This window comes from Spermophilus citellus, assembly GCF_964194105.1.
Source record: "Spermophilus citellus genome assembly, chromosome: 2".
Taxonomy (NCBI): domain Eukaryota; kingdom Metazoa; phylum Chordata; class Mammalia; order Rodentia; family Sciuridae; genus Spermophilus; species Spermophilus citellus.
In genome coordinates, this window is record NC_138183.1 from 224,502,370 (window position 1) to 224,527,409 (window position 25,040).

The window sequence follows — 25,040 nt, forward strand, 5'->3', positions numbered from 1 at the left end:
CTTCTACACATCATTTATATACTGCTTTACCACATCATAAGCATTTTCCTATAAATCTTGCCACAAAAAAGCTGTTAAAAAGTGTGAGGTAGATGGTGATGATGTGAAGATTGTCAAGACAGAGTGTTAAGTAGGGACCAGGGTATAGCCCAGTAGTGAAGCACTTACCTAGCATGCACAAGGCCCTGGCTTTGATCTCCACCACACACACACACACACACACACACACACACACACTGTTAAGTCAAATCAATGAACAGTGTATTCAGTGTGATCACATTTGTCAAGGGACAATTAGGGAATGTCTATGAGTGGGAAAGTAGTATCTGAGTCTGAGAGTTGGGGAGGGTGGGATGGGGTGATTGGTTTTAAATATAAGTTTCAGGAACCCTTTTATATATCCCAGTAGAGGTGTTAAGCCATTGGATGTATAAATCCAAAGGTCTGGGAAGTGATGCAGCCCCAAAACAGAAAATTTAAATTTATCAACATATAGATAGAGTTAAAAGACATAGAATGGATGAAATTAGCAGGGTCAATGAGTTCAGATGAAGACAAGAGGTCCAAGAACTAAACCCTGGGTGACTCTAACATCACAAGGGCAGAGAGATGAGAAACAGTCCAGGAAACTGAGATGGAGCCGTCAGTAAGGCAGGAAGAGAATCAGGGGAGTGGGATGCTCTGAAGACCGTAAGAGAAGGGGCTCCATGGAGGAAAGAGGAAGCAAATAACAAGTGAAACCAAATAACAAATGGGAAATTTGTTAAGTGAGAAATTGAAGACAGAGCATTGACGATTGGGTTTAGCAACATGGCAGTCCTGGCCACCTCCAAAACTGGCAGCAGTTGTGAAGGACTGAGGGGGAAGAAGGCCATCTGGAGACAGATCAAGAAAGAACAGGAGGTGAGACTTCAGAAGAGAACTGAAAACTTGGTCAAAGTTTTATGCAGTGGAATTTACCAGGGAGGAATGACTGGAATGAGCTCAGTCAGTCTTAAAAGGGAAGTTGTCTTAGTCAATTCACTGCTCTAACCAAGAGCCACAGACCATGGAAACTTATTTCTCTAGTTTGGGAAGCTAGATGACTGGGAACAGGGACCCAGCAGGGATGGGTTCTGGTGAGGACCCCCTTCCAGGTGGCAGACTGTCTACTGCTCATTATACCTTCACGTGGAGGAAAGAGAACCAGCTAGCTCTCTGGTCTCTTCTTATAAGGGAACTAAGGGCTGCAGCTCATGACCTGATTACCTGCCAAAGGCCACCATCTTTAACTACCATCACATGAGGTTTAGGGTTTTAAAAGAGTTGGGGGGGGGGCACAAACATTTAGTCCATTGCAGAGGCTACTATGACAACTAGACATGCCACAGATCTAAAATCAAACAGTAGAGTAAGCACCAGGATGAAGGCGAGCATGCAAATTCCAGATGCATCCTGGGATATTGTATGACTTTCATCAAGATGTGATCTCCCTGGACCTCATTTCCCACAAATGAGTGTTGAATAAAAAAAAAACAACAAACCTCTGAAATCACTCACTACATTATTTAATGTATGATGCCATCCTCTAAATATTTAAAGCAGCATGAATGTTTTTTTCACCTTGGCTGTTCATAGTTTTCTCCATAGGACCTCTTCTTGACTCTTCCAAACCCGCAAATGACTCTGCCTTCCCTACCAAGAAGGGAAGATCACAGAGGAATGTTCTTCATATGCCTTTCCATCAATTCACAAATTATGTCACAGAAGAAAAAGAGTCCCTCTTCCTTTCCATCATGTGTCCTTAATTCCATCTTCTTTAAGCCAGCCTTTTTACTGCTATGACTAAAGACTTGACAAGAACAATTAGAGGAGGAAAAGTTTATTTTGAGGTTCACAGTTTCAGCGGATTCTGTCCATAGACAGTCGGTTCCATTCCTCAGGGCTCAAGATGAGGCAAAACATCATGGTGGAAGAAAGTGGTGGAGAAAAGTGATGCAGGACATGATCGGGAAGCAGAGAAGGACTTCACTTATCAGATACAAAATATATACCCCAAAGGTATGCCTCCAGGGACCCACCTCCTCCAACCACAGCCTACCCGCCTTCAGTTACCACTCAGCTAATCCCATTGGGGGATTAATTCACTGATTGGGTTAAGGCTCTCATGACCCAATCATTTCTTTTCTAAACCTTCTTGCATTTTCTCATGCAAGAACTTTTGGGCACACCTCCCATCTAAACCATAATAACCTTCATACAATTTGGAATGTAAATCTCTGCTTTCACAGAGCTGAGTGAATGGACTTGCAGTGAATGGACTTTCAGTCTCTTGAAGAATGTTCTATTCATTCTTCAGATAGCAAAACTGAGGCTCAGAGGGAATAAAGTAATTATTGAACTCTATATCAGTGAAAAGAGAGATTGTAGGGCTGGGACCTAGGTCTGCCCGATTCCACAGCTCCTCTCTCACCATAGTCTTTCTTGGATGGAGTGCGTCCATCAATGATGGACTCATTCTTCATCTTCTCTGCTGTTTTGCCCAGTAGCATTGCCTAAGTGCTGTTCTGATTGTTTATGTTGACCTGGTAGGGAATGCTCCTTGGCAAGGTGCCCATCTGAAAGTCTGTTTACCTGCTTACTGTTGTAATTTTTAAAAACTCTTGGCTTTTATAGGGCTCTTTTCAATCACCAACCTGGATCTTTTAAATCTTAGTGCTAGCTTGCAAAATAATTCGCTAGTAGATCATCTTTTATACAAAGTTCAAAAACAGGTAAAACAAAATAATATGTCCAAAGACATAATTGTCGTTAAACTACCCAGAAAAGAATGTGTGTGTAAGTCAGCAGTTGCCACCAAAAATGTTGTATGAGAAACCACTTAAACCTCAGTGTCTTTATTAAAGCCACTGTTATTGATTCCCACAGAACTGGGTCTTGGCTGCGGGTGGCTGATGTAGACTGTGGCTGGAGAGTCTCAGCTCCACCCCACGTGTCCTTCATACAATCCATGTTCTTTTTATGATGGAAAAAGGAGAAAAGCAAAGTAGAAACCCAGGAAGGTTATGAGTCCTGAATCAGAACTGACGTCATTTCTGCTTCCTTCCATTGGCCAAAGCAAGTCGCGTGGTCAAAAGCAAGTGGGAGGCTCTACAAAGCTACATAGGTGCTGAGACAACCAGGGATGAGGAATTGAGGCCAGCAACCTAGTCTGCCACAATAATAGGACAAAAATCCAAGGTTGTGTTTACTTCCTGGGTGAGATACAAAGAGCTACAGTGAATCCATTGGTATGGTTCTTAAATAGGTTGTAAGCTTATGACTATCAATTACCTTGCTCTTTAGTTACTAGAATCAAATAAATAATAAAAATTGCAACACTTAAAATCTCAGATTTTATACTATTTCAGTCCCATCCTTTAAATTTATGATTCTTGATTCTTTTTACTAATTTCTGATTTTCTAATTTTGTTTACTGTCACTTGCCAATATAATAATGGTGTGGGTATCCAACATCTGGACATTAATATCATCTACATGCACATTTATAATCTTAGTATGCTACTCACATTTTTAAAAAATATGACAGTTGTTACATTTTAACAGAGTTCATTTTCTTTAGTTCCTTTCAAAGTAAACTCATCTAAACCCACAAATTGTTGTCCTGGCAGTTATTAGTCTGGATTGATTAGGTTTGATCTCTGGGTTAATTTCACATGTAATCATATTATAGTTAGTCACACCTACTGGCTCTATTAATTCAGATGTATTTGCACTTCCTTACCTATTAATTACAACCACCTCCGAAGACTGATTGGGTTTCAGCTATGGAAGAAAAGCAATCCCCATATATCAGGGAACAAATTACTGCTTCCCACACGAGGGAAACTTGGTTGACTTGGAGGCTCTGTAGGCACATTATTGATGACATCCTTATTCTCTTCCGTCCTTGCAGATGAATGGTGTACCTGCTAAATGAACCAGCACTATCAAGGCCAGGTCTACACAGTCTGGCAGAATTTGTTTGAACCATGATTTTGGAATAAAGCAATGGGAGAGGCACTTATGGAACATTTGTAAAAATTTTAAAATATGTGCATTTGATTGAGATCCACTTCAAATAACTTATTCATCTTTTTTCTTGTAACTTGAAGAATGTTACTGCATCATTAAATTTAGGATTAGGCTGGGTAGAGAGTCTGTGGCTGGATCTGGATTCACTCAGGCAAACATAGTAACCATACTCTAGGTCTGAATCGCCTGCTTCCCAAGTCCTATCCAAGGACCTGCTGAGAGTTGCACTCTTTAGGAGTGTTGTTTAAAGGGTGAGTTGTTTAAGGGTCCATTTATTCCCCATAGACTTTATTCTTCATTCTACATTCAGGGAGAACCTGGGAACAATACCTACAGGCTTAAAACACTTAAAACACTGTTGCAAATAAGATGCGAATTTGTATGTTATGTTACCCAAACCAGGTCTTCAACATCACTCAAAGACAGAAGAGCCGGCTTCCTATTCCCACCAACCCCGAGACTCTTGTTTCTTCTAGACTGAGGCTGTTGCCCTTCTTATAGAATGAAAACTGCGTTGAACTGCGTAAGACTACAGTGAGTTCAACGCAGTTTTCATTCTATAAGTTTTCATTAGCAGACAAAACCCCACATAAGAACAGTCTCTTATTCTAGTTTCAGAGAAAAGATCAGCATCCCTGAGCAACACAGAATCTCTCCATAGGAAACTGGAATCACATAATGGATTGTGTTTCCTTTTTTGTTTTGGCCACAAGGAAGCCCAGAATTAGTTTTGAAGCTCAACTCCACTTACTGTGAAGGATGTCACCTAATTTTCTCCATCTTGACTATTTTAATTTTTATCTCCATTTTAGTTTAATTTTTAATTTTTGCTAATAATTTTTAATTTTTGTTTTAGTTTTTGCTAAGAAACAATTTATTGCATGTTTAACAGAATGTAGCATGGAAGGCAGGATTCCCTGTGATATATTCACGTATGTACATAGGACAGTTAGGTTAGATTCATTCTACCATTCTTCCCTTTTCCTTTCCCTCCTCCCTCCCCCTCTATCCCCTTCCTCTACTCCTAATCCCACCCCCCTTTTTTTTCTTTTGTCTCCTTATTTTGGTTTAATGTTCACATATTTCATGCATATCCACAAACACTAATTTAAAAAAACTACAAATAAATATCAGAAAGATAAGTAGAGGGAAGGGAACAGGGGAGTGAGGAGGGAAGGGAAAGGAAAGTACTGGGAACTGAATTTGAGCATACTATATTCCATGCTTGTTTAATTATGTCAAAATGAACCCTAATATTATATATGACTAAAAGGAACTAATTAAAAATACTCTAGTTGAGAGAGAGAGAGAGAGAGAGAGAGAGAGAGAGAGAGAGAAACCTCAAAGACATTAACCATGAAAATGTGTGGGAATGGATGAAGAGAGGTACTAATAGGGAGTTTATGAGTCAGCTTTCTGTCACTGTGACAGAATACCCAAGATAATCAACTTAAAAAGAGTATAGGTTTATGTTGGCTTACACTTTTAGAGTTTACAGCCCATAGTAACTTAGCCATGTTGCTTTGGGTCTGTGACAGCACAGTATATCATGGCTACATATGTGATAGAGGAGGCCTGTTTACCTCATGGTGTCTGGGAAACAAAAAGAGAGACAGGAAGGGGTGGGAATTGCAATATTCTCTTCAAGGGCATATCCCTATGGCTGGACTTCCTTTCACTAGGCCATGCCTCTTAAAGGTCCCACCACCTCCCAGTGGTGCCAAGCTAGGGAATCAGGTCTATATGACAGGAGTTTAGGGGGTTACTTATCCAAACCAGGTCTTCAACATCACCCCAAAACAGAAAAGCCTGCTTCTCATTCCCCCAAACCTAAGGCTCTTGTTTCTTCTAGCCTGAGGCTGTTGCCCTTCTTGTCCCCATAACTCCAGGAAATCCCTGGGAACAGAATGAGGCTGTGGCATCAAGGTGCTGCTCTCAGGCCACCTCACTAAGTGTCTCCTTAGACCTGCACCGAATCTTTTCTTCTGACAACATCTTGCAAGCAAACCCTGGAGGGTCTCCTCTGTATGACTGCAGGGGCCCTTGGAAGTTCTGGAAGAATCAAAGAGTAAAGTGTAGTGGAACAGTTACCCCTATTTTCTGCTATACTTCACTTAATGCAGCTTACATTTACTAAAACACAGGGCCAGGTACTGTTAGGTAATGCAGAGAGGACACAAAGATTGGCCTCCAGGTGACACTGTCCCTCTAGCAGTACAGCCATACAATTGTCAGACCAACAGTATTGTCTGTTAGCACCCAACTTTTACTTTTTTTAAAGCTCTTGTTACTCTTTGTTCAACAAAATCTTGCACATTTAGCTTAGAGAGTAAGAGAAGAACCGGAGCAGGCCAGGTGTACAGGATGCCAAACATCCTTTGCCTCAACCTCCTCCTCCTCTGGTTTGAACCCTGGGGTTCTTTGGTGAACTGTCTGAAAACCATTCAAATGGCAGCACCTAGCATTGAACTGTCTGTATTTGAATCCTGACTCTTGATTGTGAGCAAGTTACTCAACTTCTGGGACCCTCATTTTCAGATCTGTAAAACAGGGACAAAACGTGCCTAGTTTGTTGGAGGGTTGTAAGGTTTAAATGAGCTAATGCATATAAAGTACTCAACACATTAATTTAATAGTGCCACTTAGTCAATAAGTGATGAGGACTAATAAGCATAGCTATTAGTCCTATTAAGGACTTAAGGCTATTAGTCTTTTCAATGGACTGAAAGAGTTACTGGATTCAGTAAACCAGGGAGATCAAGCTCCATCCATCTGAGACCTCTTCAGGAGAAGATGATTTGTCCACTCAGAGAGATGCTAACAGCAGCCAAACTATCATCTGCAAGCCAAGCACCAACAACTGTAAGGGATTTTTTTTTGATCACATAAAATCACATTTGGATATAATGATTTTTTTTCTGGAAGCAACTCTGATGGGGTGATCTTGGGCAGACCATTTGACCCCATGAATCTCTGTTCTCTTTTCCAAAGAATGGAGGCAATGAACCTCAGTTCCCAGAGTTTTGTGGAAACTCAAAGGAGGCCTTGAGCATGCCAAGTATCCTTCAAGTTATTGTCACAGAGCCCGAGGCATCTAGTAAGTGTTGGTAAATATTTGTTGCATCTGAATTCTTTCCATCTGGGAACTTCTCCAATGTCCTGGAATCCCCAGCTCTCTCACCAAGTAGGTCAGATGAGCAACTTAAAGGATTCATTATAGTGTCTATTTTCTTGGTTTTCTATTGGGAGTGAGGGGAACACACACATAGAGCTGCCAGCTTACTCATTTGGCTCTTTCTGGTTGCATTTCATTTTAATAATAGCAACTTCATCCATTAGCATAAGGAAAACTCCATTCTGTGAACAGGATAGGAAGGCTGGGCCTCCAGTCACAGGGCAACACAGGGAGAGAGGGAGAGGAAAGGAATGAGCCACAGCACATGCTCAGTTAATAAAAGCTGCAGTTGAGAAGGCCCAGGATTTCCAAATGGTCCTCATTCTTAGATGATCTGCCCTCCTTTCACCTTCAACCAGTTGATCATTGGATGGTGAGGAAGGAGGTACTCCTTAATGAAAGCCTGTTCCTGGGTTCATCCAGCCAGTTATTATTCATCCACCCATGTGTCCATCTGTCCGTCTACCATTTCACTGTCCATTTTTCTCCATTGCCTGTAACACACCAGAGAATGCTACACAGAAAGCACCCATACCCTATCCTCATGGGCCTTACAGACTGGGAGCATTGCACCCCTTAATGAAAAGATTCTAGAGCGCTCAAGGCTGTGATGCTGTGGTTCCTGCTCAGGGAAGCCTTTCCATAGGAATCCACGCCTAACCCAAGATCCCCAGAGCCCTTGAAAGCAATGCGGGGGAGGGGACTGAGGGGAGGGCTCAAAAGAACATCCTATACAAAGGTCCTATAAAAGGAAGAATCCGTTGGAATTCAGACAAGCAAGATCAAGAAAGTTTGCTTGCTTTTGGTGTGACCCCTAGACTGGAGACACGATGGAACCCAAAGAACGCCAAGTGCGCAGGTGAGAGTCACCTGGCTAGGTCCTCGTTTTCTGGCCCTGTCAGTTCCTTCTCAGTTTTTGAGATGTAAAATGGGATCCAGACTCTCGTAGGCTATGGTAAGGATGGGAAATACAAGAAATCACTTTTACTGTATGGGATGGCTGACGCAGCGTTGTCAGCCCACCTCTCCAGGGTGGCGGGGCTGAGTTGGGGTTCGCCAGGCCTGATGCCTGGCGTCCGAGCGTCCGGGGCTGGCAATCGGCCGCCGCGGCAGGCTCGAGGTCGTCCTCGCCCGCAACATATGCGCGAAGGAAAATGCTACGAACGTCCAACGGCCGCCCCCCGCCGGCGCCATCTGCTCGGCAGCGCCAAACCCCGCGGCAGCTGCGCGCGCTCACCGGTTTGCCTGCGCCCGGAGCCGGATCCGCGCTCGGCAGCACCCGGGACAGCTCCTGCGTGACCCGGGCGGCAGCCGCCGAGCTGGGGGCGACCGGAACAGGCCCTTGCGGACCGCTGTGCGGCTGGTCCAAGTTCAGTCATTCAGCCTGTGCTCAAAGTTTCAGATCTCCAGACGAGCTGGAGGTCATTTGAACACACCCTGCGTGGGCATCCCAGAAAAGCATTAATAACTGGCCCCTGAGATAGATAAACCCGGGCTCTAAATCTAACCCGCTGTGTGCTACTGGGCAAGTCACTGACTTTTTTAAGCCTCTGCTCTGTCTTCTGTAAAATGGGCATAACCTGTAGGGTCGATGAGAAGATTAAATAGGAAGTTCTATGCAGTGTTCAGAACAATGCTGGCGCATGCACAGTGAAGCAATGGCTAGCTATTGATTTCACTTAAAGGATGGGAAATACAAGAAGCCCCTGCCTTCCTGGGGCTCTGTGCTGTATTTCTTTAGTGTCTTAACATTTCATCTTGGTGCCCTTATCCATCCAGTTCTCTCTTCTCTTCTTCAAAAATGACGCGTCCCAAAGACACCATTGCTTTTTGGAAATTGCCCACCAGTGAGTGGCCAGATCATTTGAGTGTTACTGGATCTCACTTCCACTCCTTCCAGACATGAATGAGACACAGTTTGTAAAAGTCTTTTTTACAAAATGTTTTTTGATGAGAGAACGTGTTATAACAAGGTGCATTTTCAAAATGAGACAAGTTCACCCAACAACCAGCCAAGAGTGGCTAGGAGGAAGGCAAGATGAGGACAAAATGTAGATGAGAATGAGGAATCAGAAAATAAGAAATTCAAAGTAGAGAGGGCCCTGAAATGAAGAATGGATTGTTCCAGAATTTTATCTGGTGAAATGTTAATCAGGCAGAGAAATGAAAAGTTGTGCTCCATGTGTGTACAATAAAACAAAGTGCATTCTGCTGTCGTGTAAAAAAAAAAAAGGAGTCAGAGAATATGGCTAAAATTCAGTCCACTTTCTGCCACTTACTAGCTATGTTACTTTAGGCAGTTTAGTTAACAGAAGTGTTCATTGAGTGGCTACTAAATGCCAGGCACTGTGCCAACCTCAGAGACTATAAAAGTGAACCAAACCTAGACCCAGATCTCAGCAATTTACAGTCTAATGGGGATCAGATAAGGATAGGTGGCATGGTGGAGAGTGCTTCAGAATCCCAAAGAGGGGCCTATCAACATTTCAGGGGTTTAGAACAAGTCACTGAACTGCCCTGTGCCTCATTTTCTCCATCTAACAATATCCACTAGCAATACCCACCTGCAAGCTTCATGATAGGTAATAGTTGATCTTTATTATTCCTGGACCTTAACTTAATGTTTCTGACCCTAGAAGCCCAGCGCTCTGCCCTCCCTCTGCATTAAAGCATCTGCTACAATCCCTGAAGATCAATAGGAGGCAAGCATGAGAAAACACATTGTGCAAAAAAATCATGTACAATTTAAGAAACATGTACATATTGCAAATGCCGACACCAAGGGTTACCTGCTCTGCTGCATGGTGCTTTGGGTACTAAGGGGAGGTGTTGCAGGGGGAGGGGGAGGGGGAGGGGCAATCCTGGAAGGGGAAGATTTGCTCTGTGTGGAAGAGCCGGGTTCCACTCACTGTTTTGAACAATGTGTTCCAACAGATATGTATTGAGAAGGCATCCTGGACCAGACAGCAGACAGACCAAAGTCCCTGCTCTCAGGAACTAACACCTTCTTAGTGAGGGTTCGGAGTGCATTCAAGTAACCAAAATAGATAAAGTGATTGGTGGTGAGTGCTTTGAAGAAGATAAAAGAAAAGGCTTAGGAGTGATGGTGACTGCTAATTTATGTGACATCTGAGCATGTAAATCCTAATATTCAGAGAATTTGAAGTCTGAACCTAATCATCTTTTTGAAGGAAAGAAAATTATTAATACCTAATTTTAGGTAATATGTTCAATTACCCAACTTTTCTCAAACAATCCTATATGAGATCATACAGGCAAAATGAACCCTTAAAAAACGCCCTTCGCTGGGCACGGTGGCACATGCCTGTAATCCCATTGGCTCAGAAGGCTGAGGCCTGAGGAGGATCACAAGTTCAAAGCCAGCCTCAGCAAAAGTGAGGTGTTAAGCAACTCAGGAAGACCGTGTCTCTAAATAACATACAAAGTAGGGCTGGGGATGTGACTCAGTGGCAGAGTGCCCCTGAGTTCAATCCCCGTACCAAAAACCAACCAACCAAACAAAACCCACTCTTCATCCCGTTCACACTCAACCAATGCAACATGTTAACATAGATCCTTCCAGTCTTTTTTTTATGCATGTACTATATATATATTGAGGGAATTAGCATACTATGTCATACTATTTCATGAAAAACCTTCCTTACTGATGACATGTTTATGCAATATCATTAAATAACTCTGTAACATTCCATTTATCTGTGTATCATAATTTAATCAACTGATCCCCTATTGTTGAGCATTAGTTTAAATAACACCACCATAAACTTTGAAATATTTGCCCACATCCTTGGTTAGTTTCATGTTAAGAGTATAATGGTCATTTTCCTGGGGATTTTGGAACTCTCTGAAGCAATAGAGAAGTAAAGAAATAAGATGGTGTTTTCTCAGGGAGAGGGTGTCATATTTGAGGGGCCACTACCTTGCAAAGAAAAGTAACCTGATGCCTCATATTTGATGGCTGCTTGTAGCTTAAGTCCAGCACCCAGGTTTATTTTGCCCTAGGTCTTAGTGTACTTAGCCAGCTATAATAAGAACACTATAGAACAACTATTACCTATCATAAATATAGAGTTGGTATTTATGATATTTATTTCTCACAGTTCTGGAGGCTGGGAAAGTCAAGACTCAGTAGACTGTGTCTGAAAAGGGCCCATTTCATGGTTGGTAGACAGTGCTTTCTAGTTTTTCCCATACATGGTGGAAGGGACTAGCTAGTTCTCTGAAATTTTTTTTATGAAAGCACTAATTCTATTCATGAGGGTTCCACTCTCATGACCTCCCTTCCTCCCAAAGGAGCCCCCATTACCTTAGGGTTTAGGATCTTAACATATGAAGTTTGGGAGGACAATAACATTCAGAATATAGCAACTAGGAAATGTTAACTCTTTTTCTGTTGATAATTAGCTCATTGTTTTAATTACATTACTTAGAAGTGCCCGGCAGGAATTTGTGTCCACCATTTATGGTTTGATGATTTTGAGTAATTATTCAAGATCTCTGACGTTTGGTCTCCTGGTTCAAGAACTGAGATATAATAATTCCTGTCTCTAAGGGATATTGCAAAGAGGAAGAACATGAAAAGAGAGCCTACAGAATGGGAGAAAATTTTTGTCACCTACACCTCAGATAGAGCAATAGTCTCCAAGATATACAAAGAATCTAAAAAACTTAACACACACACACACACAAAAAAACCCAAATAACCCAATCAATAAGTGGGCAAAGAAACTGAACTGGCACTTCACAGAAGAAGAAATATGAATGGTCAAAAAAATACATGAAAGAAAATTCAACATCTCTAGAAATTAGAGAAATGCAAATTAAAACTACACTGAGATTCCACCTTGCTCCAGTCAGAATGGCAGTTATCAAGAATACAAGAAACAGTAAGGGTTGGCAAGGATGTGAGGGAAAAGGTACATTTATATGTTGCTGGTGGCACTGTAAATTGGTGCAACCATAGAAAACTTGGAATGGAACAACCATTTGACCTAGCTATCCACTCCTTTGTCTATACATAAAGGACTTAAAATCAGCATACTATAGTGACACAGCCATATCAGTGTTTATAGCAGCTCAATTCAAATAGTAGAGCTGTGAAATCAACCTAGGTGCCTTTTAACAGATAAATGCATAAAGAAAATGTGGTACCTATACACAATGGAATACTACTCAGCCATAAAGAAGAATGAAATTATGGCATTTACTGGTAAATTATGGACTTGGAGAATGTCATGCTAAGTGAAATAAGCCATTCCCCAAAAAAACCAAAGGACAAATAGTCTCTCTAATGGTGGATGGTAACACACAATAAGGGGAGGGTGGAGGGAAGAAGTTCTTTGGATTAGACAAAGGGGAATGAAAGAAAGGGAGGGGGGATTAGAATAGGAAAGATAGTGGAATGAATCAGACATAATTTTCCCATATACAATTACACAACCAGTGAAACTCCACATCATGTACAATTACAAGATTGGGAAATTATACATCTTGTATGTATAATATGTCAAAATACAATCTATTGTCATGAATATTTAAAAAAACAAATTAAAAAAATGGATATTGCAAAGAAGTAATGAGACAATGAACATGAACATGCTTAGGCCAGAGCAAGAGGCTGCCTTATTTATTACAGCTGTTATGTGCCAGATCTTTTGCAGTTTAATCCTCATGAGAACTCAGTGGGAGAGATATTATCATTCCCATTTCACAGATCTGGAGAGCAAGCAAGGCTACAGAGTCTAGATAATCTGACTAAGACTAGTATTCCAGGTCTGTGACTTAGTCTGTGACAGGTCTGAGACTCTGTTCTGTCTCCCCAGCTCCATGTGATTTGAGTAACCATTGGAATACAAATATTCCACTAGCATTTTCTGCCCCAATCCTTATAATCCTAAACCTTCCCCATTTCACATTGGAAGCCCAGGCTCCCGAGGGATTCTCCTCCCCTGATGTTTCAAGAACTAAAATGAAATTGTGTAGACAGATGCTAGATATCAGGTCTTGCAAGCTGATACTCTGGAACCCCAGCAGGGCTGCCTGCTCCTCAGCCACCCTCTGGCTGGGGCAGATCCTTGGCAATGTCTCCGAGATCCTGCTGGTGCCTCTCTAGTTACTTTCCCTGCAAAATGAGCACGATTATCTTTTACAAGTTATGTTCATTTAGGAAAGTAGAGGCACCACAGTAGATAGAACCCCCAAAGCGTTGTGTAGCTTAGTAACACAGCTCTATTTTCCTGACGTGGGCTTTGCCGGTCCCACTGTGCACCCTACACAGACCAGACATCTGTGAAGGTCAGGCTGGAACCATGTTTTCTGCCTCAGCTTGATGAGTATTGACGTAGATGAACCCCATGGCAGTTTGTCCTGCCCCATGGTGTTCTCAGGAGATGAATTGGAGATGGCATGGCGAAGGTAGGATGGGAATTCCATAGAGGGGGTCCTAAGCATTACAGAATTTAGGGACACCCTTTTAATAGCATCCTGGCCACGGCTCATTCTCATAGAGAACAGAATTCTTCCAAGGCGGCTAAGTCAGGATGAATTCTGATGTCACATCTTCCCTGGAAACCATCAATCACTCTAGTCTTTAAGCCAGTTGCTAAGTATGACCCTTGTGTGCAAGATTCAGCCAGTCAACAACTATTGTTGAATGCCTACTATGTGCCAGGTGGTATTCTAGGAACGAGGGATACAGCAGTAGTTTCTCACTCAAGAAGGAGATGCTAGCTTTTCTTATGTAGGATTTGCCCTCAGGACACCAATGTCCTTTCAGGCAATATGGCTTCCATCAGGTACCCTATAAATTCATCAGCTATAATCAATGTAGGTCCTACTGTCCACTGTGGGTTAAGTTCCAGCACTTTTTCTCAAAAGAAACTTAGCTGTCTGTGTACTTGGCTTAATGCTATGACTCTAGACTTGGACTGCCAGGGTTCAAGTCCTGACCCTGCTCCTCACTCATCACTGACCTTGGACAAGATGCTTAACCTCTCATGCCTCAGCATTTGTAAAGCAGAGTAATGGTAATAGTTAACTTACCATATGCCATGGACTGGTCAAGTGTTGTAGACGTATTAACTCAAGAACCCCACAACCACCTTTTGCAAAAGGTATTTTTAATACCCAGTTTTACAGACAGGAAACTAAAGGACAGAGATAGCCAGAAATTGCCAATTATGAGATTGTCGAAGAATTTAAAATAAAGAGCATTGGAAATGGCTAATGGATTGTATTGTTATCACTAGAAATGATCATTTTTAAGTAGGATACCAAGTACTAGATAGAGGCAAACCTTCATTCTGATGAAAGGCACATAGAAAAATTAGAAGAAAATATATTAAAATACTAATAGGTGACTTTTTCATATTTCTGGAGACTTCTCTTAATAAAGGCTTTCAAATCTTTTATTATGAATATGCATTTTATTAATATTCAGGGAAAATAATACTAAAAATTCTGGGAGAAAATAAATTAGGAAGCTTGTCTTCTGTCTAAATATTTTCAGAAGCCATTTCCTGTTGTCCCTGGTGACAATTCTGCATTATCCTCTTGAGGGTCCTGGGCTTGGGGGGCCTCCCAAGGCCACCTGATTTGGTGACCCCAAGTCCCAGGGGCAAGAGAAGGCCTTCAGGCAACCTGAGCTTCTCCTGTGAATCGCAGATCCCATTACTCACTTAGCTTCATTATATCTTTAATTATGACCTTCTAGTCTAAGTGAAAAAGAAGTATAATTTTGCTTTAAGAGATATGCCAGGCCTACGCTCCCAACATTTCCAGGTTTCATAGAAATTGCAGGGATCATAGAAATTTAACCTGATAATTACTTCAATATTTCAAGGCACACAATTTTACTCTCTTAGAATAATTATGGGTTGTTGTTTTTCCTTCCAAATTCTTTTATTTCTCCATTATTACAGGTTGTGTTCATTTCTGTTTTATCTGCCTAGAGACAGAAGAATGCAGGACATCCTTAGATACTCTGATCCACAGCATCATATTGTTAAAATGTGTTGTTTTTTATTCTCTCCTATTACTATTTCCCTTAAACTATAAATCTTATGTGGAACAGGAAAACATGTTTTGATTTTGGACTCCTTATACAAAATGCTTGGGATCAGAGAGTTTTGGATTTGGGATTTTTTTTAATATTTGCATATTCATAATGAGATCTCTTGGGGACAGGACCCAAGTCTAAATACAAAATCATTTATGTTTCATATACACCTCGTCTACATAACCTGAAGGTAACTCACATAACCATTTTTATAATTTTGTGCATGAAACAAAGTTTCGTGGTGTTTAGTTTTCCACTTGGGGTATCTGTCAGTGCTCAAAAAGTTTCAGATTTTGGAGCATTTTGGATTTTGGATATTTGGATTAAGGATGCTTGATTTATATTTGCTTTATTCTACCCACAGTGCCTATAATGATACTGAGTGCCTGGTGGACATGTAATAAATATATTTGGAATGAGTAACTGAGCCAATATTTAGAAGCAGATAGACTAGTTGCATTTGTTTTGTTTTGGTTTCTGGTTGTGTTTTGTACTTGACCATGAGCCACATCCCCAGCCCTTTTCATTTTTTATTTTGAGACACGGTCTCGCTAAGTTGCTTAGGGCCTCACTAAGTTGCTGGAGCTGGCTTTGAACTTGTGATCCTCCTGCCTCAGCCTCCCAAACTGCTGGGATTACAGGCATGCACCACCACACTCAGCTGCATTTGTGTATTCTAAAGCAACCTGGCTGACGTCAAACTCCTGTCACATGCCCACCATGGATAGGCAGCACAGATCACCATTGCCTTGGGGAAATACTGGAACAAGAGGTGTTTCAGAATTCACAATTTCTAAATTTCATAAAAAAATATCTAATCCCTCAACAACTGAGGCAGCATCCCATGATCTAAAAAAGCAAAGTGACATATTTAGCTGTGAAAATGTATGAATGCATACACTGTGGGAGCTAAATAACTATAAATGACCTCAAGAAAAGTCAGATGACTTTTTATGCTAAATAATTCAGAGCAAGACTAATTCTGCTGTCAAGCAAGTTAGGACTTTTGGTTTCCAAAGCTTTTTGGAGTCTGATATTGCAGTGAAGGACCTACAGGCCTATCTAACCCCCAGGGACTTCAGTGTGGACTTCAGAGCTGACCTTGCTTCATCCTGATCTGACACTTACTGGCTATAATCTTGGGCAAATTATTTCTATTCTTTGTCTTCTATCTTCTCATCTCTAAGTGAAAATAATGATGAGACCTAACACACAAGGTCGTTATGAGGATTTTCAAAGAGTTAATACATAACATATAACCCATAGGAAGTGATCAGTAAATATGAACTATTTTTTTTAAAGAGAGAGTGAGATGAGAGAGAGAAGTGAGATGAGAGAGAGAGAGAGAGAGAGAGAGAGAGAGAGAGAGAGAATTTTAATATTTATTTTTTAGTTATTGGCGGACACAACATCTTTGTTTGTATGTGGTGCTGAGGATCGAACCTGGGCCACACTCATGCCAGGCGAGCGCGCTACCGCTTGAGCCACATCCCCAGCCCAGTAAATATGAACTATTAACCTGTTTCCTAATTCTGTGATGCAGATGAACAGCTTGTGAGACAGGAATTATTTTAGTCATTTAACAGGTGAGTAAACAGAAAGCTGGACAGGTTAGGAACCAGCCCAAAGTCACACAATGGGCCCAGACGGGACAAGGACTAGAAATCCCACTCTAGTGTCCTGTCCATGACACCAGCTCAGCGATATCCTTGCTGTATCCTTTCAAGATGCCTTTTGTCAGCTATTATTCTCAGCTTCCCCCTACCCCAGCACAGAATTTTTGAGAAAGCAAATTAAAAGCCCAGGAAAAATGGAAAGTGATTAGATGTGCATTTTATGAGCAGGTTCCCTCTCTCTTCTCTCTTCTTTCTCTCTCTTTTTGTTGAAAAGCAAGAGGCAAAAAGAACTTGGCATCATTTCCGTCATGTCGATTCTTCTGGGTTTCTCAAATGTTATGATCCCTGGAAAGCCAGGATTCATGCTTACCTCCACTCTTCATTAAGGCAGCCGTGGCCGGGAGACGGGGGAGGCAGGCTGCTGGTGCCGTGGGTGGGCGTGCTGAATAACACCAGAACCACAGCTGTGGCTGCCCTTGTCGAATGCCAGCCTGCCTTACCCAGTCTGTTCTTGCCTGCTACCTGGCCCTCGCCCATCTGCTGCAGAATTCATAAAGTGCTGAAGATCACAAACATCTGAACCTATTATGGGTAACATACTTCAATTACATTCTGATTGTGGGCTTGGCTTCCCCCATGCCTGGTGTATGTATAATGGTGTAGAGATCAAATTCTCCTGGAAAAAGTAGTACTAATCTCTAGGTAGTTCTGTCATGGGGCGGGGGCGTGCTTAAGAAAGAAGCTGTTCTCCTATGTGCTGCTTTGTGTCATGTAGTTATCTGGCAAGGGTAGCCCAGATGTAATGAAAAGATGAGAGAGAGAGAGAGAGAGAGAGAGAGAGAGAGAGAGAGAGAGAACACTGTCTTAAGTCTTTTCACAGGAACCTCCCACGGTTGTGTGTTATGTATCCCTCTGCTGATCTGCTGATTGCTTTCTCCACTGAGGAACAAGTGATTTATTAATTGAAATGACCTTCACTTTCCTGAAGCTTATCTGTCCTGGCTTCTACCAAGCAAATTGTGTCCACTCTTCCCAAAGCATCAAAGAACAAACTGCCCACATGTCCTCAGACCACTGTTCTCACACATCCCTATCTTGCCCCTGGTGGAGAGCTCTGAGCAGCACTTGGCGAGGGCAGACCACAGGCTGGTCTCCTCAGAAACCTGGGGAGGAAGCCTCACCAGTCTCTGTTCGAGGCTGGTCTCACTTCCATTTTCTACTGACCTTGCAAATATTCAAAAGACATACACCAATGTCCAGCTGGGCTGTATTAGTGCCTGAGGCAAAATGCAAAATTAACGATACATGGATATCCATGCTGCCTTTATTTAAAGTTTTGATATTTGATAGACTGTGGAATTTGGGCGTTAATTTAGATTTTTGAAATACATTGCATCAAAACTGATTTATCTCAATTACTGAAATTGTTTTACATTCCCTTAAATTTTATACCAAGTCCCAGCCCCAATACACACTCGATGAGGAGTGGGGAAGCTGGGGGTATTTGGGCTTCAACTTCTGCCCTCTTTGGCTGATGGGGCTCAGGGAACAGTAATTCACTCCATGGCACTTTCAGCCTGTCCCATGTGCAGGGCAGAGGGGCACCATCAACATCGTCCACAATATCCATCTTGGACCATAACTGTGGCCAGAGAGAAGAGGGGATGATTGGCAGTTCTTTCCCAAAATCGTGTGATTTGAAGGAGCACTTCCCAAAGAGGGCATCATATTCCAAGTGGCCTGTGATTCAGGAACACCCAGAACAGCCTCTTTTTGGATGTCCTGGGCCAGTGTGTTCCCATTTTTTTCTTTGAGAGTGTTTGAGTGACATCCTTGTTACTTGAAACCAGAATCCTAACCCTTTTCAGGCTGATGGCTGAGGACCCTGTGGCTCTGGCAGGGTCCATCAGGATAGGTACAACATAGGGGCTGGGCCTGTAGGGTTTCCCATGCTTGAAACATCTTTGGGACTCCACTTCTCTGACTTGTCAAGGAAAGCATCCTTGGGGCTCTGCGGTGGCTCGTGTGAATCAGGACTAACAATAGCAACAGCCTTACATTCCCATGGCACTTTACGGTTCTGAGTCATGTCCACCCACTTATTTCTTTCCTGAATAAGAGATTAAAGATGCAAACAAGGCAAGTCATAGAATCCCCATTTCACAAAGATGCAAACAAGGCAAGTCATAGAATCCCCATTTCACAGACGAGGAAACGGAGATTTCCAGAGACCAGTAACTCCTCAGAGGTAAGTGGTGACAGAGCACCTTGCCTTTCACTACACCAGACTCAAATGAGCAAAGATATAGAAAAACTGGGCCAGTTTTAGAGCAGATACATTACTTCCCTTTTTTTTTCTGTTAGCATAAACCTTATTTCATTGTTTCCATTTCATTATTTCTGTAAGGAATAATGAGTGATTGTTGGTGCTTCTCAGGGAGAGGGACCTTGTCCTTGCCACCTAAGTTCCAATTCCTCCCTGGTTTCTGGAGGCATTTGTGTTAGTCCATGTTTTTGAATTGCAGGAATACTGAGAAAGAAGAACTCAGAAAATTTCCAGCATCAGGAGCTGAAGGAAATCTAGAAGAAGACTGGAAAGGTAAGAATAGATGTACTATCCATTTATTGAATTTATAGTGTGCCAACTGCTAAGCATCTGTTTAGCAATAGTGTGGAGTAAGTGTTGTTCCCTCTGTTTTGGAGATAAGGAAAATGAAATTCAGGAAGATGAAGGGTCTTATTCAGTGGTGGGCTGGGGCAGAAGCCCACGTCTGCCTGAGTCCCACACCCCTGTTCCTGAACCGCATGTGCTGGGTCCAGCTGGAAGTGATGCCTGGTGGCGTTGCAGTTAACATCATAAGCTCAGTAGAATGTCTGGTCTTTCTGAAGGCATCCTTTCCCTCTCCTGCCCTCCAGGTGGGCACCAGGGTTCTTTGTCCTTTTGCAGATAGGAGGAGAAGTAGCAGAAGTCCTGGAGAGAGAGCAGGTTGGTGGCATTCGGGACAGTGAGAGAAGGATGTCTAAGAGAACGTGGGGTATGAGACAAACAGGAGAGGGAAGATGCTGGGGTGGGCGTGTTGCAAATTCGATCCCATAACATCAGTAGGCATGTGCATTATTTTTTGCTTATTTGGAAGGTACAAATTTGAACATCAATCTGCTAGAGACTCCAACATGTGAGACAATGGGGTATCATAGGTCAAACTGAGCAGCCCTGAAGGTGTCCAGGTAAGGATAGGGCAGTCACCCACTAGCAATGTGGGTGAGGGGATCCCAGCATGGACGGGAAGAGAGATGGACCCCCAAACCTTTGCGATTTTAAATATCTCCAGATCTCCCACTCGGCCTAAGGTGGAGGCAGCCCAGACACTGGGCTCATCCCTGCCACGTTGTCCCCCTCCTGCCTTGTCAAACGTTAATCAGCCCCCCCACACCCCATCTTAATTATTTGCAATGATCCGTGATAGACACATAAACAACTCCACAGCTTGAAATTCCCCCCGTCAGGCAAATCTGAAGTTATTCACATTTTTCTTGCAGATTTTTTCATGAAGCGAGTTGCTGATGAAACGACTCTCAGATGCCTTCACCGTTTTACGCCGGGGGAGTCTGTCCTTCCCCTTTAATGGGTGTGTGTCTTCATGCCTCAGCAACACTGAGCGTTCTCCTTTCCTGTTTATGTTTATTTTGGAAGGAAAATGTGTTTACAAAATCAGTTAAAAAGTGTTAATGATCAGTTTCCAGAATACTAATGTGAATTTAAATTACTTTCACATGAATCAAGACAAATTTTAAAAAAATGCCATTTGATCATAAACTGTTTGAAATTCATGTTGTAAGTAGTGCAGCAAATCTGGATTTTTTTTTAAAGCACAGTTTAAAATAACCATTCTGCTGGTATGAAGAAGTTCAGAGAAAAAAGTCTCTTCCCCAGAGGAAAGACATCAACTTTGGGGCATTTGCACAGGAGAAGGTTCTGGGTGAATATACCCCTCACTTCCCAGAGGAATAATAATGTTTCTAATTGTTCAAATTTGGATTGAAGGGGAAACACAAGTGATTTGCATCTGTGTTGTTCACTACCATTTCTCCAGTGTCTAGGACAGAGTTTGGCCCCTTGAAGGCACTCAATAATATTTTCAGAATAAATGAATGAATAAAATCATCCATATGAATTATAATTTTTTGGGGGGGGTACTGGAGATTAAACCACTGAACAATCAATCTCTAAGCCACATTCTCAGCCCTTTTTATATTTCATTTAGAGACAGTGTCTCACTAAGTTGCTTAGGGCCTGCCTAAATTGCTGAGGCTGACTTTGAACTCGCAATCTTCTTGCCTCAGCCTTCCAAACTGCTGAGATTACAGGCATGCATCCCCTTGCCTGGCTAAAATTGTTTTTAAATATATATATTTTCTAATGTGGTGCTGAGAATTGAACCCAGTGCCTCACACATGCTAGGCAAGTACTCTACCACTGAGCTACAATCCCAGCCCTGAATTAGAAAATTTAATCCAGTATTTGTTTCAAGCTGGTATAAATATCAGGAAGTACCTAGCAAGATAGAGTAGGAGAAGAGCCATTGTACGGAGAAACCACCAATTCCACATCATAATCCTCCTCTCCCGCCCATGTGGGTGACCCAGTAAAGTTGCTTCTGCTGTCAGTGGGCTGGGACACAGGGACTGTGTTGGCTTAAGTATAGCCTTTGCAGAGTCACAACTGCTGATTTCCTGGTTTTAACTGCTGATTTCCTGGTTTTACCTATTTGCTATTTTTTAGAGGTTCTATCTCTCATCTGAAATGAAGATAGAGACTTCTGGGGTAACTCTGCCACTTCTGGGCTATGGGAAGGCATCGTCCTTCCCCAGCCTCAGATGACCTAAATCAGTGGTTTTCCAGGATTTCCTGGGCTTTGAAGAGAACAAAACAGGACTGGGATTGAGGGAGGAAGAAAGGCTAGCTGGCCCATTGGACGGAGCCCTCCACCTCCTCCACTGCATCCCTGTCTTGTTGGGCTTCCACACGTGATTGCAGGAGAAAATTTTGTTTGATGAACATCTTCAGGTGTTATTTAAATATCATTAATCCACAAAGCTAAAGGATCTGGCAAAGAGTGGGGTTGTGGTTCCCACCCAGTTCCCCAAGGGACCATCTACCTCTAAGTTAGTGCGCGCAGGGAAACAGGCTGTGGCCTTACAGGGTGATGCGACTCTAGTTGGTCTAGCACATTTTGCAAAAACTTCCATTCTTTCTAATTGGGAATATGGCTATATCTGGGCCTTGGTTCTACCTCAATGGGACGCAGAAGTGGGTAAAACTTGACAGAGATGTTCTGAATGTCACCCTTACTGGGCTGCCAGGCATTCTTTGGCTCTTGGCACCCAGAGCAGCATCTGATAAGCCCATTCATAAGCACCTGTACAAAGTCCAAATATATCCTTCAAAAAGCAGGGGGGGGTGTTCAGAGAAAGAAGTGAGCCAAGGGATTTGCTAATAGAGGGGAAATGGTGGTTCAGGAGCCTGGTGAGTATATACCTCTTCCTAGAAGTTCTGGGATCTGAGACCTACTTCCTGTTCCCAACTATCACTTAGATTCCAGGCAGGAAGGACATAACTAGGTGCCAAGTGACCCACTTGTCACTCATCAGCCTCTCAAGGTAGTATAATATAAGAGGAAGTAGCTTTGGACTCAGGCTGATTTGGACCATATTCCCTCTCTGCCACCATCTGAGTTTGGTGACCCTGAGGTGTTTGGATCACCCTTCTGAACTTTAGTTTTCTTCACCAGTAAAGATGCAGTAAAATCCAGGCATGGTGGTACATGCCTGCCATCTCAGCTACTTGGGAGGCTGAAGCAGGAAGATCACAAGTTCAAGAACAGCCTGGGCAGCTTATTGAGACCCTGCTTCAAAATAAAATTTTTAAAAAGGACTGGGAAGGTATCTAAGTGGTAGAGTGCTTGCCTGGCATGTGTGAGGCCCTGGGCACCATCCCCAGCACTGCAAACACAATGACAAAAAAAGCACAGTAAGAATACTTACCTCTAAAAAATCAGAATTAAAATTTGGAAAATTTTTGATACTCAATAAACGATGGCTCTTACTGTTAAATCCTACTATCTCAACCCCATTTTGGAAGAATGTACTTCTAGTTCTAACGGGGAGACATTTTGGATTTTAAGTAAAATCTATGCTGTGTTAGAAGGGATAGGTGCTTTAGGGAAAAATAAAGCATGAGAGAAAAACCAAAGGTTCTGGGGAGCTTAAGGGGAGTCCCATTTATGGACCTTAGAGCAAGAATGTCTTCCTCACCACCTCTCCCTACTTCGCCAAAGAGACTTTGCTTCTCAAGTGAATGTATACAGGAAAGGGGAATCGAGACAGGTCGTTTGAAAAGAGAAACCTTGTTACGTGGTTGGATCTCTCTTTGACTCTATTTCTTTCTTTTTTTGAGAGAGAGAGAGAGAGAAAGAGAATTTTAATATTTATTTTTTAATTTTTGGCGGACACAACATCTTTGTATGTGGTGCTGAGGATCGAACCTGGGCCGCACACATGCCAGGCGAGCGCGCTACCGCTTGAGCCACATCCCCAGCCCTATTTCTTAACTCTATTTCTTAACTGTAGATTGGAGATAAGAGTCCCTGCCTGGTGTGCATGAACCAGAGAGGCTTCCTGGGTTTGTGGGATTCTCGGGTTACCAAGGATCATCAAGGTGCAGCCATGGGAGGCTGCTGTCCTGGGAGGTAGAACCATAGAAGATATAAATGAAGCGCTTATCTCACTCTACTCTGTCCTGTCTCCCCTGCATGCCTGTGAGCATACACACATATGTACACACACACACACACACACACACACACACACACACACACACACACCCTTGAGCTGTCAGGGTCTAGAGTGTTGTCTTTGGAAGCAGAAGTCATCCCACGACAAAAGGAACATACTTGCTCATGCTGAGAGGCTGGCTGCCTCTCCATGTCCTCTAAGGATGCTCCAGGATGAGCACCGTTCAGCATTGCCTGGCTCCGAGGTGCCATGGGCTGTTGTAAATTGCTGACAAGCGAATGCACAGTCCCGTGCTTTATACATTTACTGTACCATATAAATAATCAACTCTAATAACTCCCTCCCTCCCTCGAAATTCCCCCCATCCATTTTCTGGCCATTTCTGAACTTTCATCACATGCAGACCCTGTCGCTGACTTTTATTGCTGGCCGCTCATGCAAGATGAGAAATCATTGTTGTCTCATAAATAGCGTCAGGGTTTTTTTTTTTTTCTTTCTTTCATTGAAAAGTTATTTCAATCTAATCTAAATCCTCAACAACCAGGAAGTATTTAAATAAAATCATCCTCCATTCATCTGATGAAATTATGCAACCATTAAGAATCATGATTTTGAAAGCTATTCAACAATACTGAAGAAACAAGCCCACATGATAATGTTAGGTTTAAAAAAATGCACAAAACCATATATCCAGCCCAATCCGATTTACGGTGCATTTCTATGTAGATTTATGTATGCGCATTAAAAGAGGTGTCAAGAAAATGGTTGAAATGTGATTTCTGAGTGGGATGGGAGTGGGTGGTTTTATTTTCCGCATTTTGTTTTTCAAATTTTCCCTAATGTACATTTGGGATCTGTAATATAGGTTCATTCTTTATTTTAAAATTTTATATTTAAATGACATTTTCATTAATTTATTTTTAATGGTGATTTCTTTGTTTAAAACATTTCAAGTTGTTCCTACACATAGAACAATAAAATCACCAGCCTGCTGGGTGCAGGTGTGTTGGGCAGCCTTCCTCTGCGCCGGTAATGCTGACTCTTGACTCTTGAGGGAGGCTGCTTCTTTAGTCTTGGGTTTGTTTTGTTTGTTTGTTTTGTTTTGTTTGGTACTAGGTATTGAACCCAGGGGCTCTTAACTACTAAGCCAGATCTCCAGCCCTTTTTAATATTTTATTTAAGACAAGGTCTTGCTGTGTTGTTTAGGGCCTCACTAAGTTGCTGAGGCTGGCTTTGAACTCGCGATCCTCCTGCCTCAGCCTTCCAAGCTGCTGCAATTACAGGTGTGCGCCATGGCTCCCAGCTAGGCTCTTTGTTTTATTTA

The 25,040-nt window shown here is 42.3% G+C and overlaps 1 protein-coding gene across 1 annotated transcript in view; it reads right to left on the reverse strand.

The window, feature by feature from the left end:
- LOC308632719 (uncharacterized protein) overlaps positions 1-25,040 on the reverse strand; it is a 322,166-nt gene that overhangs the window by 20,704 nt on the left and 276,422 nt on the right. The gene's annotated exons all lie outside the window — the stretch shown is intronic.